This window comes from Trichechus manatus, unplaced genomic scaffold (assembly GCF_000243295.1).
Source record: "Trichechus manatus latirostris isolate Lorelei unplaced genomic scaffold, TriManLat1.0 scaffold00051, whole genome shotgun sequence".
Taxonomy (NCBI): Eukaryota; Metazoa; Chordata; class Mammalia; order Sirenia; family Trichechidae; genus Trichechus; species Trichechus manatus.
Genome location: NW_004443987.1, coordinates 8,557,930 through 8,573,553, shown reverse-complemented (window position 1 = coordinate 8,573,553; position 15,624 = coordinate 8,557,930).

Sequence of the window (15,624 nt, the reverse complement as noted above, 5' to 3'; positions counted from 1 at the left end):
GAAAGGCCCCCAAAGAAACAGAAAAAAAAACCCAACGTAAAAAGAAATGCCCTCAGGGATCCCTCTGCACGTCTGTGGAAGCCGAAGGGGAGTCTCCCTGCCACGCAGCTCAGCCTGGCCAGAAAGGGCTCCCAACTCAAGAAAAGGAAAAGAATACAAACAAATAATTCAAAACAAACAAACGAACAAAATCCTCAGGATCCCACCAGTGCAGCAGCTGTGGCCACTTCAACATTAGGATCCCCAATGGAAATGTTGGCTGTTGCCTCTTCAGCATCAATCCCTCTCTCTGGAAGTGTGGACCACTACAGCCACCCATGATGTCCATACCAAGCCAGGGAGGTGGTGATGCAGACAGGTGGTGAGCCAATGCTTTTCAACTGTTTATTTGTTGTATTTTTCATGATTTAGCATTTGCTTAGGTGCTGTAACTCTTTGACTGTTTTCCAGAGTTCTGAGACAATTGATTCCACCACTTTCTGCTTAGTTTTTCTGGCTTTATTGTGGGGGGATGGAAGTGTGTAGCTTCTTATGATGCCATCTTACTCTGCTTCCTGTCAGTCTTTATTTTTAATAGGAGTATTTTCTGTCTTTAAATTTTATAGAATTACTCATAGGTTTGGGCTTACAACTAACATCTTATCATTTAATTTATATTTGTTCCGTGTGTTTGATGGGCTTTTCGCAATTTTTCTTGCTTTCTTTTGCATTAAGCATATTTTAATAACCTATTACCCTGTCTATTAGCTTTGGAATTATACAATCTTCTACTATTTTTAGTAGATACTCTAGATGGTACAACACACACTCTTGGCTTATTAAAGTATAGTGATCTCAGCAGTCTTACCACTTCCCAGATAATGCAAAGACTTTCAACACTTAAATCCAATTAGTCACCCCACACACATTTTGTGTTGTATTATGTCATGTTCTTTTATTCTACTTGCATATGAGCTGTCAAAAGACATTAATAGTATTATTGTTATTACAATACTTTATAAAATCAATTTTAATTTGTTTTTACTCACTTATTTACCATTTTAATTTTTCTAATCCTTCCTGATTTTCCATGCTTGCAACTGAGATTATTTTCCTTATGTCTCAAGAATTATTTCTTCTATTTTTTAAAAATGAATCTTCTGCTTTGAATTATCTCAGTTTTTTTAAAGGAAACCTCTTTATTTTATGTTTATTTTTGAAGGATATTTTAACTGGGTGTAGAACACTATTTTGGTTGTCATTTTCTTTCAATATTTTAAGATGGCAAAAAAATATTTTTTTTTCCTTTTATGATTGTTCTTAAGAAGTCTTATTGGTATAATTTTGAGTATAATGTGTCTTCTGTTCTGGATTTTTGTTGTTGTTGTTGTTGTTTGTTTGTTTCCTTTTCTTTGTCTTTGAGTAATTTTACCATGATGTGCTTAGACTGTTTTGGGTTTTTTTTCTTTTTCATTTTTTCTGCATTTATCATCCTTGGGGTGCCTATTGATACTTTAATCTATGCCTTAAAGAGTTTCTTCAGTTTTGAGTAAATTCTTGGTCATTAAGTATTTAGTTATGCTTCCGCATCACTCTCTCTGTTTTCTTCTTTATAAATAAATAGTTTTATATATATATATATATATATATATAAATAAGGAAGACAAAAAAGAATTGATGCCTTTGAATTGTGGTGTTGTTGAAGAATGTTGAATATACCATGTACTGTCAGAAGAATGAATAAGTCTGTCTTGGAAGAAATACAGCCAGTGTGCTACGTGGAAGCAAGGATGGTGAGACTTCGTCTCACATACTTTGGACATGTTATCAAGAAGGACCAGTCCCTGGAGAGGGGCATCATTCTTGGTAAGGTAGAGGGTCAGTGAAGAAGAGAAAGACCCTCAATGAGATGGATTGACATAGTGACTGCAACAATAGTCTCAAACATAGCAATGATTGAGAGGATGGAGCAGGTCTGGGCAGTGTTTCATTCTGTTGTACCTATGGTAGCTATGAGTTGGAACCGACGCGATGGCACCTAACAAGAAACAACAAGGTGGTGCAAATGGTTTGTACTCAACTACTAACCTAATGGTTGATGGTTCAAATTTACCAAGCAGTGCTCCAAAAGAAAGTTCTGGAAATCTGTAATTCTGCAAAGATTACAGTCAAGAAACTCTATGGGGCAGTTTTACTCTGTAACATATAGTTTGCCATGAGTTGGAATCAACTCGATGGCAAATGGTTTGGTTTTTTTTTTTTCTCACTTTTGTATATCTCTTCAAAAATTTTTTCTGCATGGTTGTTTTTATAAAATAATATTTAAATCTGTACTTTCAATTTAGAGCTCTACATTATTTTATTATTGTGTCTTTTTATTTTCTAAGTTATATTGTTTCATGTGTAATTTTAATTATAGTCTTGGTTGCAAATGTACATTCTTGCTGAAGAAAAAAAGTATTAAGTAACCTGTAACTATGTTTCTCTACTAATTGACTACAATTCAATTAAAATATTAGTACAAAATTAAATTTTTAATAAATGCTTTTTTCTATTTAACTTTCTAATGAGATTTATTTTCCAAGGTTTTGCATACTTTTTGAAATCTATTCTCCAATCAGTTGGCTATGGCATTTACATATGCTAACATAAACGCAGAGGTTAGATGAGCATGATTTGATTGACAGAAGTGATATGAATACATCCTATAAGATCATCAGTCAGGAAGTACTAAAAATTCTTGTGAAGTATATATTTATATATGTGTATATAAACCAAAAAACCAAAACCATTGCCATCAAGTTGATTCCAACTCATAGCGACCCAATAGGACAGAGTAGAAGTGCCCCATAGGGTTTTCAAGGAGCGGCTGGTGGATTTGAACTGCTGACCTTTTGGTTCACAGGCAAGCTCTTAACCACTTCCCCAACAGGCCTCTGTGTGTGTGTGTGTGTGTATATATATATATCTTGTATCTTAAAATTAACTTCAACTATACAAAATGTGGTCTAATAACCTAAGGAATTTCATAAGTGTGGCATACATTTCATTAATTAATTTAGTATACAAACACACACATTCTTGCTGTTAATGGTGGTTGTCAGCTGCCAAAACTCATTAGTTTCCTCACCACATGTGCAGCAATAGGTGACAGATGTGAGCAACCACTTTATTGTTAATCAACACAAATAATACCCCACAGCACAGTTACCTTTCTTAGACCATTTAAGTTGTGTAATATGGGCTAAAAAAATGCTTTAAATAAACTCTTTCCTTTCAAGTTTAATACAAAGTCATTTATTAGACTTTTGCTGAAAGCCAAATTGAACAGATTGCCTAATATTAGGAAAAGCTGGGTTAATTTAACCATCGGTATATTCATTTGTTTTAATACACCAATGACATGACATGAAGACAGCTGGGAATAATCTTTAATAGTTTTCCATCTTGGTTTGTTAAATGCTTCAATTAGAATGCAGCTCAATCATATGATCTTAACAATTTCAATAGAAAATAGGAAAGAGATATGTGGTGTAAATATATAATTTATCCATTTTTTTTGGTGACAAAGTTTCAGTTTATGATTTAGTCGATTTATTTTTTTAATCCAGTGAGAAAAGGAAATGGTACAACATGATTTCTGTAGATAACAATTATTTCAATTATTTTCAAGTTTACTGTTAAGTCATTTGCAATTTTGAATTAACGGTTTAATTTGTAATTTTTAATTTGTTCCCCAAATGCCTTCCTTTATTGCTAACAGTATACTTACTTTGCATGTCAATATACATAGGATGAACTAAATAAAAAAAGAAATTTCTAATGTGACTGTTTAAATTAACTTCACAGATTCACCCTGTTTCATTTTTTTAGGGATTAAAAACAGTTTTATTTTTTAGAAGAGCCATAACCAACTGAAAAGTCACGCAAAAATTGTAGTTGATGGAACATTTAGATTTCAAGTAAAATACTGTCATTTTAACATAAAGGGCAAGCATTACAAAAAGACAGGGCAGCTACAATTTGATAAATAGATAATGAATGTTTATGGGAATAGAAATAAGAAAAGGGTAGGGAAATACTAAATTTTACACTAAGTGTCATGCTGCATAAATAACATACTTTCTTGGAGTAGTTTTTCTGACAACCATATCTTTTTTACATTTATCCCAACAGTCTTCCTGGTGAAAAGTAATTACAGACATCAGAGAAAAGAAATAGACCAAAGCAGAGAAACAGAGAAGGGATATTTCATCTAAAGAGTGTTGTAAAGTTAAGTAATTATCATTTTATAAAATTCAGATCTCAGGTTTATATATATATATGAAGATATAAGGTTCAATGCTGGGGAATTATGGGCTTTTCTCATTAGAGTACAACTTTTATTCAAAGTGATTTCACAGACTAATAACTTTCCTGTGGAGGCACAGAAAATGAGAAAAGTCAACAGGACTATTTTCTTCTACTAATGAGTCACCGTTGAGATTCATTCCATTTATGTCAATATGAGCAAAAAATACTATGGCACTGGAAAATTAAAGTGTACCCTTCCGTTTCTAAAGAGTCCCTTCTGTTTTTTTCCTTTCATAATATAAAGAACATGTAATTTCCCCAGCAACAATTTCCTCTAATAATGACAAAAAAATGAGGTTTTGAAAGCCTGTCGGTTGCATTTCTCAATTAGAATCTGTCTTCAGATTCATCCTTAAACTCAAAAATTGTGTTCATTGCTTTTCATCTCTGAGTTGGGGAAGGCACTCTGTTATGCAGACTAGAGAAGTGAAATTGCGGGATAGTAGTGGTGAACAAGGAAATGGTACCACAGAAAGGCAGCATACAGCACTCAAATGAGTATGAGTTCTGGAGTAAAGCCAACCCAGGATCGAATCCTGACTGGCATTTATTTCCTATGTAAAACCTAGAGCAAGTAACGTACCTCTTAGCCTGAGTCTTTTCATCAGTCAGTTGGGGATGATAATAATGTCATCTCATGAGGCTGATGTATCTGCTGAGTTATGCATGCGAGGAGCCTAACACAGCCCCTGGCATGTAATTGGCACTCATTGAATTGTTATTGATTCCCTTCTCTGCCTCTCCATCTGACCCTGAAAATTATCCTAGGATTTTGTATAAATATAGAAGCACAATAAGAAAGTAAAAGTCTTGAGAATGAAGATGGAGAGATATTTGCCATACAAAAATGCTTTCCAACTCCCTTATACACTCCATCTATTACTATTTCCCTCAACTCCAGTTTGCAAGTTGTTCTTCAGTGATATGCTGATTCCCTTCGAGACTATTCATAGTTGTTCATTTTAACTTGATTTCACATGGATAAGTATGTTTAGAGAAACACAGACCTTTTTTTTTTTTTCCAGGCCCCTCATCTTCCTATGGAAACATTGCATAAAAACTCTGATTTCATAAAAACTCTGACCACTTAAGCTATTGCTTACTTTCATAGCTGTAGAGTTCATGTAAAATACAGTCTTGATTTCTGTGGTGATCAGTCCAAGCTTTTAAATTGCCTTGTCCTCATTTATGTTTAGTAGAAAAAGACAAAGGATTAAAAGAGTACATACAAAGTCTTCAGACTCTAAAGCTTAGAATCTGAAACTAAAACACATTACTACAATTTCAAACAGGAGACAATATAAGTAAGACAACCTTTTGATTAGTAGTTGAAAGTTTAACTGTTTGCACCACCCAGGGACTCCGGAACACATACAACTCTATATTAATCTAAAAATTGTTTATTAAGCATGTATTAGGAAAATTTCTAAATAATGCCATTTCGAGTAACAATGATATTTAAACATTGAGGCTTTTAAAAATTCTCAGGATTCTTGGATGTGTTAACTACAGCAGATCAGATGAGCCAACACTTGTATATTTTGGGCCTATGATCACTGCAGGGGCTGACTTGAGGCTGCAGTTCTCTCCAGAACATTCAGAATTGCACTTAGTACCTCGGAAAAGCAGAATCTACTCAAACTTTGTTACACCGATCAAGTCACACTGAGGACAGAAGTAAAACAATCAATTTAAGTAAGGCCTTTATTACTTATGTCTGTTATCTTTTGGAGAATTCCATTGATTAGAGTGTTAATTTAATGAAACCAAGGTCATTTTTCTTACGATAAACTGCTTAGTCTTACCTTGGTCCATAGGCAGAGTTTAACACAAACAACCATCTTAAAAAGACCAGCAATACTCAAAATAGGAGAAGGATGAGAAAGTGAAATATATCTCTAATTATTATAATTTAAAAAATGAAATGAAAACTTTTTGTTTCAGTTACTCAATAGTAACAGTTTCACATAAACAAAAACCAAAACCAAACCCTTTGCCTTTCAGTAGATTCCGACTCATGGTGACCCTGTAGGACAGAGCAGAACTGTCCCATAGGGTTTCAAAGGCTGTAAATCTTTATGGAAGCAGACTGCCACATCTTTCTCCCACAGAGCAGCTGGTGGGTTCAAACCTCTGACCTTTCAGCTATCAGCCAAAAGCTTTAACCAGTGCACCACCAGGGCTCCTAGGAAAGACAAAATATTTTTCATTTCAACTGAAATGCTAACTGCTTATATTGGTTGGAGATCCCCATTTCCAAACTGTGTACACCTGAAGCTTTGCTGAAGTATAATTGTACTTCTACATGATTACTCCAAACTGTTTTGCACAGTGACTGCACCATTTTACATTCCCACCAGCAATGGAAGAGTGTTCTAATTTCCCCATATCTTCCCGAGCACTTGCTGTTTTCCTTTTGTTTGGTAATAGCCACCCTAGTGGATGTGAAGTGGTATCTCATTATGGTTTTGATTTGCATTTCCCTGATGATTAATGATTTCTGAAGGTCTTTTCATGTGCTGGTTGGTCATTTGTATATCTTCTTTGGAGAACTGTCTTCAGAATAACTTAAAGTTACATTCAATTAATAAATTGTTGACTAACTCTTTGTTTAAAATATTCTACTTTGTCAGCTTTGCCTTTTGGGGTGACAATATAAGGCAACTATTCCAATCAGAGGGCATTATCACTGAGAAGTCATCTTTCTTTTTCTGTATTTCAGAACATTTTCCACACTATTATAAGGCAGTAAAGTCACAGTGAATTCTTATTACAGGGGCTTAATTTCCAGAGTTTTAATCTAATGCTTATTCCACTTGCAAAGACAAAACTGCAAGAACATTTGTTACAAGAATACTTAACTTGTGTTGTTGCAATTTTAAATGGCAAGTTCTTCCTTTATATTGTACCTGCATTTAATATATATTATTTAACATAGGAATACATTTATCATATATGAATATATATGTGCTTTTTAAAATGTCTATGCATTTTACAACCATTTGTCCACTAGCAAAAATTTATTGAAAATAAAATATTTTTGCTTTGCCATCTACTCTGGCTAGTAATTCTGATTAAAATGACCAGGAAGTCTTGCCCTCATTGTGGTTTGAGGTTTGGAGTAGCACCAATTTATAGATGAATAATATGATGAGCTACAAATATTAACAACAATAATGAAAGCTAACATTTTGCTGACTAGATGATGCCAGGCACTGTTCTAAACACTTCACATGTATTAATTCACTTAATCCTCACAACTATCATATCAGGTAGATAGTTTTATTATCCCTATTTTACAGTTGAGAAAACTGAGGCACAGAGAGACTAAGTAATACGCCCAATGTTAAAAAGCTAGCAACTGGTAAGAGGTAGGGATTTGAACTCAGGCAGGCTGTCTCTAGAGTCTGTGCCAGCATCTCATAAATCGTAAAAGAACTAAAAACTACATGTACCTAGCAAAGCCTTTTCAAAATAAATTTTAATTTTTATCTACATAATACAATAATATTATTTAAAACTTAAACACATCAAAAAGGTTTATACTGAGAAAAAAAGTACAACAGTTTCCTGCCTCATCTTTCCCCATCACCAATTTTATTCCCAGAAACAATTGCTTTCAACTATCTTAGCAATTTTTCTGAAATTTACCTTCCTGTTTCTAAGTAATGAACTTATATTTCCTTCACTTGATTGATATATTCAGGCAGAGGAAGATTTATTTTAATACTTCACACCCCCTTCTCCCTTCTCTCCATTCTTTCATGTATGTATTTTTTTCGTTAAATAAATAATTAATACTTACATTATTATGACTTTGTTATTGTTGTTCATTGTGGATCCAAGGGCTCTAACTGGGTTCCTTTCCTATACAATGATTTTCTCCAGGAGTTAATAGTTGCCCATAAAAGATAATAAAATACATTCCGTGTTCCACAATTTTAGTTTCAAATTGAGCCTTTAGGGTGGTGCAATGGTTAAACGCTTGCTGCTAAATAAAAGGTTGGTGGTTCAATCTGGGATTCAAACCCACCCAGCCACTCCATGGAAGAAAGACCTGGTGATCTGCTCCTGTAAAGATTACAGCCTAGAAAACCCTATGAGGCAGTTCATCTCTGTCACAGGGGGTCACTTTTGAGTCAAAATCGACTCAAAGGCACCTAACAACAACAACAGCCTTAATTATTACCACCTACTTTCTCAGATCTATTATTATACACCTGTATACATTATTTCCCTAATTGTCCTCCTGTTGCATTTCTGATTCATTGTTCTCTAGGCTTGCTGCACAGTGATCATTTCAGAATTTCCTTTAACTCCTCTACTTGCTTATACCCTCTGTGTCGTATATTGCACATCTTCTTCCTATTTGGTTTAAATTATTTGTTTTGAAGAAGACACTTTCTGAAAAAGCGTACATGAAAGGAAAAATCTTTGATGATTTACTCTTAAAGTTGATTCATAGTTTGGCTTGGTATAGAATTCCACATAGAAATCTATTTCCCCTCAGAATTTTGAAGGCGTTGTTTACATGGCCGTGTTGCTTTCAGAATATCTTATTTCTTACCCTTTGTGGATGTGACATTTTCTCCACAACACTTCTGAGGTCTTCCCTTAATCTCTTGGTATAGGACACTTTTTGATCATGTGCTTTGGTTAGGTATTCTTTTTTGTTTTTGTTTTATTTGGTGTGTTAGGACTGGGACATTTTCCCTTTTTTCTTTTTCTTTTCTGTATATAATTGCATCTACTCTTTTTTCTCTCTTCTATCTTTCTGAAACTACAATTAGCGATATGTGCCACCTCCTTGTTTGATCCTGTTCAATTTCTCCAGTGAATAAATCTATAATCTTCTTCCCAGGTGGAGAAAGAGTTTTCACTTCTATGTATAGGATAGAGGTAAGGGCAAGTCCTGGGAATCTCACAGTCTAATGATTGCACATAAAAATGTTAAACTAATACCCCTGAATCCATCCATTCCCCCTCCTTCCATGGAACCTATTGCCTTCAAGTTCTAAGGCTTTCAGAAGCTCTGTGGAGGGGACTGATCCACTTCCTTCTAGCATCTCCTGCAAGCATTTTAGATTGTAGTTTTCTCCACTCTGCAAAGACTGTTACCACTCTCTCAGTCACTTTCTGTCTTCAAAAAATTTATTGCATTATCTTGTCTACTGATACTTCCATCCTATTCACTTTGTTCTTGTCAGTTTATATCTTATATATACTATGGATGTCATTATACTGGGGTTTCATATGGGAGAAATGATAAACACATGTGGTTAATATGTTGTGTTTAGCCAAAAGCCAACAAACCATCCTCAATCCCGCAAATGTAATCCACACCATCCCCAGGAATTTTCCTGCCATAGGTGAAGGCATGCAGTTCTAACTAGTTGCAACCATTTTACTGAGGCAATCCTGTGAAAAAAGTGATATGTACTTATAAAGAGTTTATTGAGTTTAAGGGTCACAATATATTCTTTTCAACATCTCTACTGTCCACACCCCTGAGTAAGAATTTCTATCACTGTCGTTACCACTAAGTGTTAAGGATATTCCTGCCAACAGAAGGGCTAGTCCAAGTGATTCTCTAAGTCCATTCCAGAACCACAACTTTACTAATTGTTCTAAGGTAATAAATGGCTAATAGTCTTTCGATTTATTTTTCATCTTCCCTTCATCTATGGCTCCTGATGGCTTCCCTTCTCCATACATTATCTTTAAGATTCCCATACTGTGTATTCTTAGGTATTTTAAAAAGTTACAGAGTATTACATTTGCTTGAGACAAAAGCCACATTTCCACCAAAGAAATGACCCTAGAAGATAATAAAATACATGTTGTGTTCCACAATTTTAGTTTCAAATTGAGCATTTAGGGTGAGCAATGAAAAGAAATAACAAAAAAAGTACTAGTTCATTTAATTTCCTACACTGACTAAGCAGTTTATCTCATTCAAGGATAGGAAAAAAAAAAAAAAAAGGAGAAGCAGCAGAAAGAAAAAGACTTCAGCTTTCCCTAAATGTAAATTATTGACACAATTGCAGATACTTGTGCCAACATAAAGCTGAATTTAACAGGGCCCTCTCGAGTTTTAAATCCTCTGAACAGTGAATCTAATGGCCAGTGTGCACTTTATTTCAGGGAAGTTGTCAATATTAAAATGAGAAATATTCAGGTAAGGAAATGTTCACCTTAGTGAACTATTTGCATGATAAAAATTAATGATCTGTTTCTTGTTTATGTTCAGTTCACTGATTATCAATAAAAAATATTGGATCAGGAATCCATTATCCATATTTATTAAAATTACCCTCAGAGCCTATTGCAGAGTGTTTGTAATGTGATAAACACTGAAAAGGCTTTCTGATACCCAATAATAATTAGTTTGTAGTTTAAGGGGAACTCTTTGGCACTGTTGCATTTTAGTAGTTGTATTCTATCATACACGTACTTTCGTTGGTCATGTGGCTGAATCATAATATTCCTGAAATCATTTTCTTAAGAACATTTATTCTATGATAATATACTTCAAACTGAGTCGTAATTCAATCAAAAGCTGATTTAATGCATTGGACAGTGTAATTAGTATTTGAGAGATAATTGAAATGCCTAATGCTTTTCTAATACAAATAGTGAAAAGAATTTGTCATTTTATGCCAGATAACTCAAGAGGAAAATTTGGTGAGAATGGAAATAATACTCTATGTAAGGGTTATATATTAACATAGAAGGGCTTTCTAATATTTTGAGAGCTTATGCATTCAGGTTTTAGGTCAGGCTAAAGGATTAGGGCCTTACTCTAAGCAAGAAATTTATCCTAAAACTAGCTGAAAAATCAACCATATTAACCATTTCTAAGTACACTGATATAGACACAGAATTCACTGCTACATATGTATATTTTACAGATGGAAGAAAAAAATCCTAATGTAAACAAGACTGTAAGAACTTTGTGGGTGAGAGATTGCTTTGCAATTTATACTCTTGTACTCCTGAGAGTTATTGTAAGATGCAGTATAGTCGGCTCCAACTCATAGCAACCCTGTGTACAACAGAACCAAACACTACCTGGTCCTTCGCCATCCTCATGATCGTTGTTATGCTTGAGCCCATTGTTGCAGCCACTGTGTCAGTCCATCTCATTGAGGGTCTTCATCTTTTTCACTGACCCTCTGCTTTACCAAGCAGGATGTCCTTCTCCAGGAACTGGTCCCTCCTGATAACATGTCCAAAGTACGTGAGACCAATCTCACCCTCCACGCTTCTGGGGAGCATTCTGGCTGTACTTTTTCCAAGACAGATTTGTTTGTTCTTCTGCGAGTCCATAGTATATTTAGTATTCTTCACTAACACCATAGTTCAAAGGCATCAATTCTTCTTTGGTCTTCCTTATTCATTGTCCACCTTTTGAATGCATATGAGGCGACTGAAAATACCACGGCTTGGGTTAAGCACACCTTAGTCTGCACATCTTTGCTTTTTAACACTTTAAAGAAGTCTTTTCCAGCAGATTTGCCCAATGCAATATGTTGTTTGATTTCTTGACTGCTGTTTCCATGGGCATTGTTTGTGGATCCAAGTAAAATGAAATCCTTGATAATATCAATCTCTTCTCCATTTCTCATGATGTTGCTAATTGGTCCAGTTGTAAGGATTTTTGTTTTCTTTATATTGAGGTATAATCCATACTGAAGGCTATAGTCTTTGATCTTTATCAGTAAATGCTTCAAGTCCTCTTCACTTTCAGCAAGCAAGGTTGTGGCATCTGCATATCACAGGTTGTTAATAAGTCTTCCTCCAATCCTGGTGCCATGTTCTTTTTCATATAGTCCAGCTTCTCAGATTCTTTGCTTAGCATGCAGATTGAGTACGTATGGTGAGAGAATATAAGCCTGACGTACACATTTTCTGATTTTAAACCAAAAGCAAAACTCAATAAATAAATATCACTGATTGGTCATTCCAGTACTGGCTGTGTAGTCTTCACTATGCCATGGAGTAAATTAACATTTTAGAGGTATAAAATCAGTATTGATGCATACAGGTTAACATCACTCTGGAAAATATTTCCTTAAAACTTTCTAAAGTATAGATTCTCTATAAAATCAAAGTAAGAGTAATATAATTTATTTTAGAAAGCAAATAAGTATAGAATCATAGGATACAATAGCTGTAAATGAACATAGAGATCATCTAGTTTAAGACTCACAATGTCCAGGTGAAAGAGTTTGGAACCAGAGAAAGGAAATATCTAAATGTCTTTCCATGTTCAGCAGGGCCATACATTATATTTCCTTGTGTTAGCCCTACTGTCGTAACTAAACACACATACACACACACACAAAGAGAAAATTCCTCTTTCCATTTTATTAATGGTAATAAGATTTCAAAGAAAGAGTTCTTTTATTTTTATAGTTTTCCCTGATATTTATTGAGCACTTGGATGGTACTCATCCATATGAAGGACTGTCAATATGAGTAATAGCTTATTGACTAACTGAATTATTTTTGGGAATCTCTACTAACCCCAGCCCAAAAGTGGTTTCTTTATAAACAAAACTGTACTTAGAGAACATGCATAACAAAGCCATTAAAATATTTACTCTAACATGGTTATCTGTTTTCCTTACCAAACCTGGGATGCGTGTATTTGAAGGTTATTTACTAAACATACCATGTAAGGATGTGAAACCTCAACGATTCCTGCTTACAGTGTTTGGACATAGGCACAAATTAAAAGAACTGGAAATATTAGTCATAGAAGGTATTGTTTTTACTTTTTTTGAAAAGGCCATTTAAAATCTCTGAATTAAACTGCTTTTCAACCTCAGTTCATTGGGCAAAAACTAATCTTAAACTTCTAAATATATTACTTGACATTTTATAGCCATCCAAGCTGAATATCAATTTTTTAAATTTTAGTGGAAATAGGATAAGAAACCACATCTCAAAGGAGAATCAGCAGAGTATGGAAGAAGGCTATTAATTTACTTCCCATTACCGCCTGGAATCTCCTTTCACTGTTCACACCTATCTATCATGTTGTTCTGCTTAGACTATAATAATAATTGTCTGATAAGGGACTGAAAAATACTATCTTTTGATTAATATTTGATCTATGATTCAGACTTTAAATTAACTATCTTAAATAATATTTAATTTTGCCCTAATAAGAAAGCTACTAGGAAGAATATGTTAAATAACTTTTAAAGGTTAAAATCATTTTATGGATTTCACAAGCATTTCACTGTATATGTTTTGGCTACCGCTGTGCAAGATAATAACCAACAAATTATAGACATCTGAGGTCAGAAATAACCTCAGGCTACCACCTGTTCTGTTGCTTCACCTTCAGGCAGGATCTCATTTAACCTGCCCTAGTGTTCTTTCTTCCATACAAAAGAAGTATTCTCATTTAAAATAAAAGTAAGCCATATTCATTGAAGAGTAAACAAAAAATACTGTAATACTCCTCACTATGTTCCATCTTTTATAATCCCACCACCAAGTGACCAGTTTTTTTTTTATTGTGATTTAGGTAAAAGTTTACATAGAAAATTAGTTTCTATTAAACAGTTACTACACAAATTGTTTTGTGACATTGGTTGCCAATCCCGCAATGTGTCAACACTCTCCCCTTCTCCACCCTAGTTTGCCTGTTTCTATTTGTATAGCATTCCTGTCCCTTCGTGCCTTCTCGTCTTTGCTTTTCGGCTCGTGTGCCCATTAGTCTCGTCATATACATGATTGAACTACGAAGCAGGTGCCTCATATATGTTATTGTTGGCCCAGTAGACATGTCTAATCTTTGGCTGAAGGGTGAGCCTCAGGAGTGACTTCATAGTGAGTTAAAACCGTGTCTGGGGGCCACATTCTCTGGGTTTCTCCCGTCTCAGTCAGACCAGCAAGCCTGGTCTTTTTGTGTGTGTGAATTTGAATTTTGTTCTACGTTTTTCTCCTGCTTTGTCTGGGACCCTCTATTGTGATCCATGCCAGAGCAGTCAGTGATGGTAACCAGGCACCATCTAGTTGTTCTGGACTCAGTATGGTGGAGGTTGTGGTAGTTGTGGCCCATTTGTCCTTTGGACTAATCTTTCCCTTTTGTCTTTGGTCTTCTTCATTTTCCTTTGCTCCAGCCAGGATGGGACCAGTAGATGTATCTTATATAGCCGCTCACAGGTTCTTAAGATCCCAGACGCTACTCATCACAGTCAGATATAGAACATTTTCTTTACAGACTACGTTATGTCAGTTGAAGTAGATGTCCCCCAAGACCATGGTCGCCAGACCGCAGCCCAATAGCTCGGTCTCTCAGGGCATTTGGATGTGTCTGTGAAGCTTCTATAACTTTGCCCTGGTCCAGTTGTGCAGACTTCCCCTGTATTGTGTGCTCTCCTTCCCTTCACCAAAGTTGAACCTTGTCTACCATCTAGTTAGTGATTTCCAGTCTCTCTTCCTCCCCACCCCTGAACCATCAAAGAATGCTTTCTTCTGTGTTTAAACTTTTTCTTGAGTTCTTATGATAGTGGTCTCTTACAATATTTGTCCGCTTGTGACTGACTTATTTCACTCAGCATTATGCCTTCTGGAGTCTTCCATATTGTGAGATGTTCCATGGATTCATCATTGTTCTTTATCATTGTGTAGTATTTTATTGTGAGTATTACCATAATTTGTTTATCCATTCGTCTGTTGATGGGAATTTAGGTTGTTTTCATCTTTTTGACATTGTGAATAGTGCTGCAGTGAACATGAGTGTGCATATATCTATTCATGTGACAGCTCTTATTTCTGTCTGGTATATTCCTAGGAGTGGGATTGCTGGATTATATGTATTTCTAACTTGTTAAGGAAGCGTCAAATCATTTTCCAAAGTGGTTATACCATTTTACATTCCCACCAGCAGTGCATAGGAGTTCCAATCTCTTCACAACTTCTGCAACATTTATTATTTTGTGTTTTTTGGATTAGTGCCAGCCTTGTTGGGGTGAGACGGTATCTCGTTGTAGTTTTGATTTGCATTTCTCTAAAGGCTAATGATCGTGAGCATTTCCTCATGTGTCTGTTAGCCGCCTGAATGTCTTCTTTGGTGAAGTGTCTGTTCATATCTTTTGCTCATTTTTTAATTGGATTGTTTGTCTTTTTGTTGTTGAGGTGCTGCAGTATCTTGTAGATTTTAGAGATTAGATCCTTATCAGATATGTGGTAGACAAAATTTTTTTCCCAGTCTGTAGGTTGTCTTTTTACTCTTTTGGTGAAGTCTTTTGATGAGCATAAGTGTTTGATTTT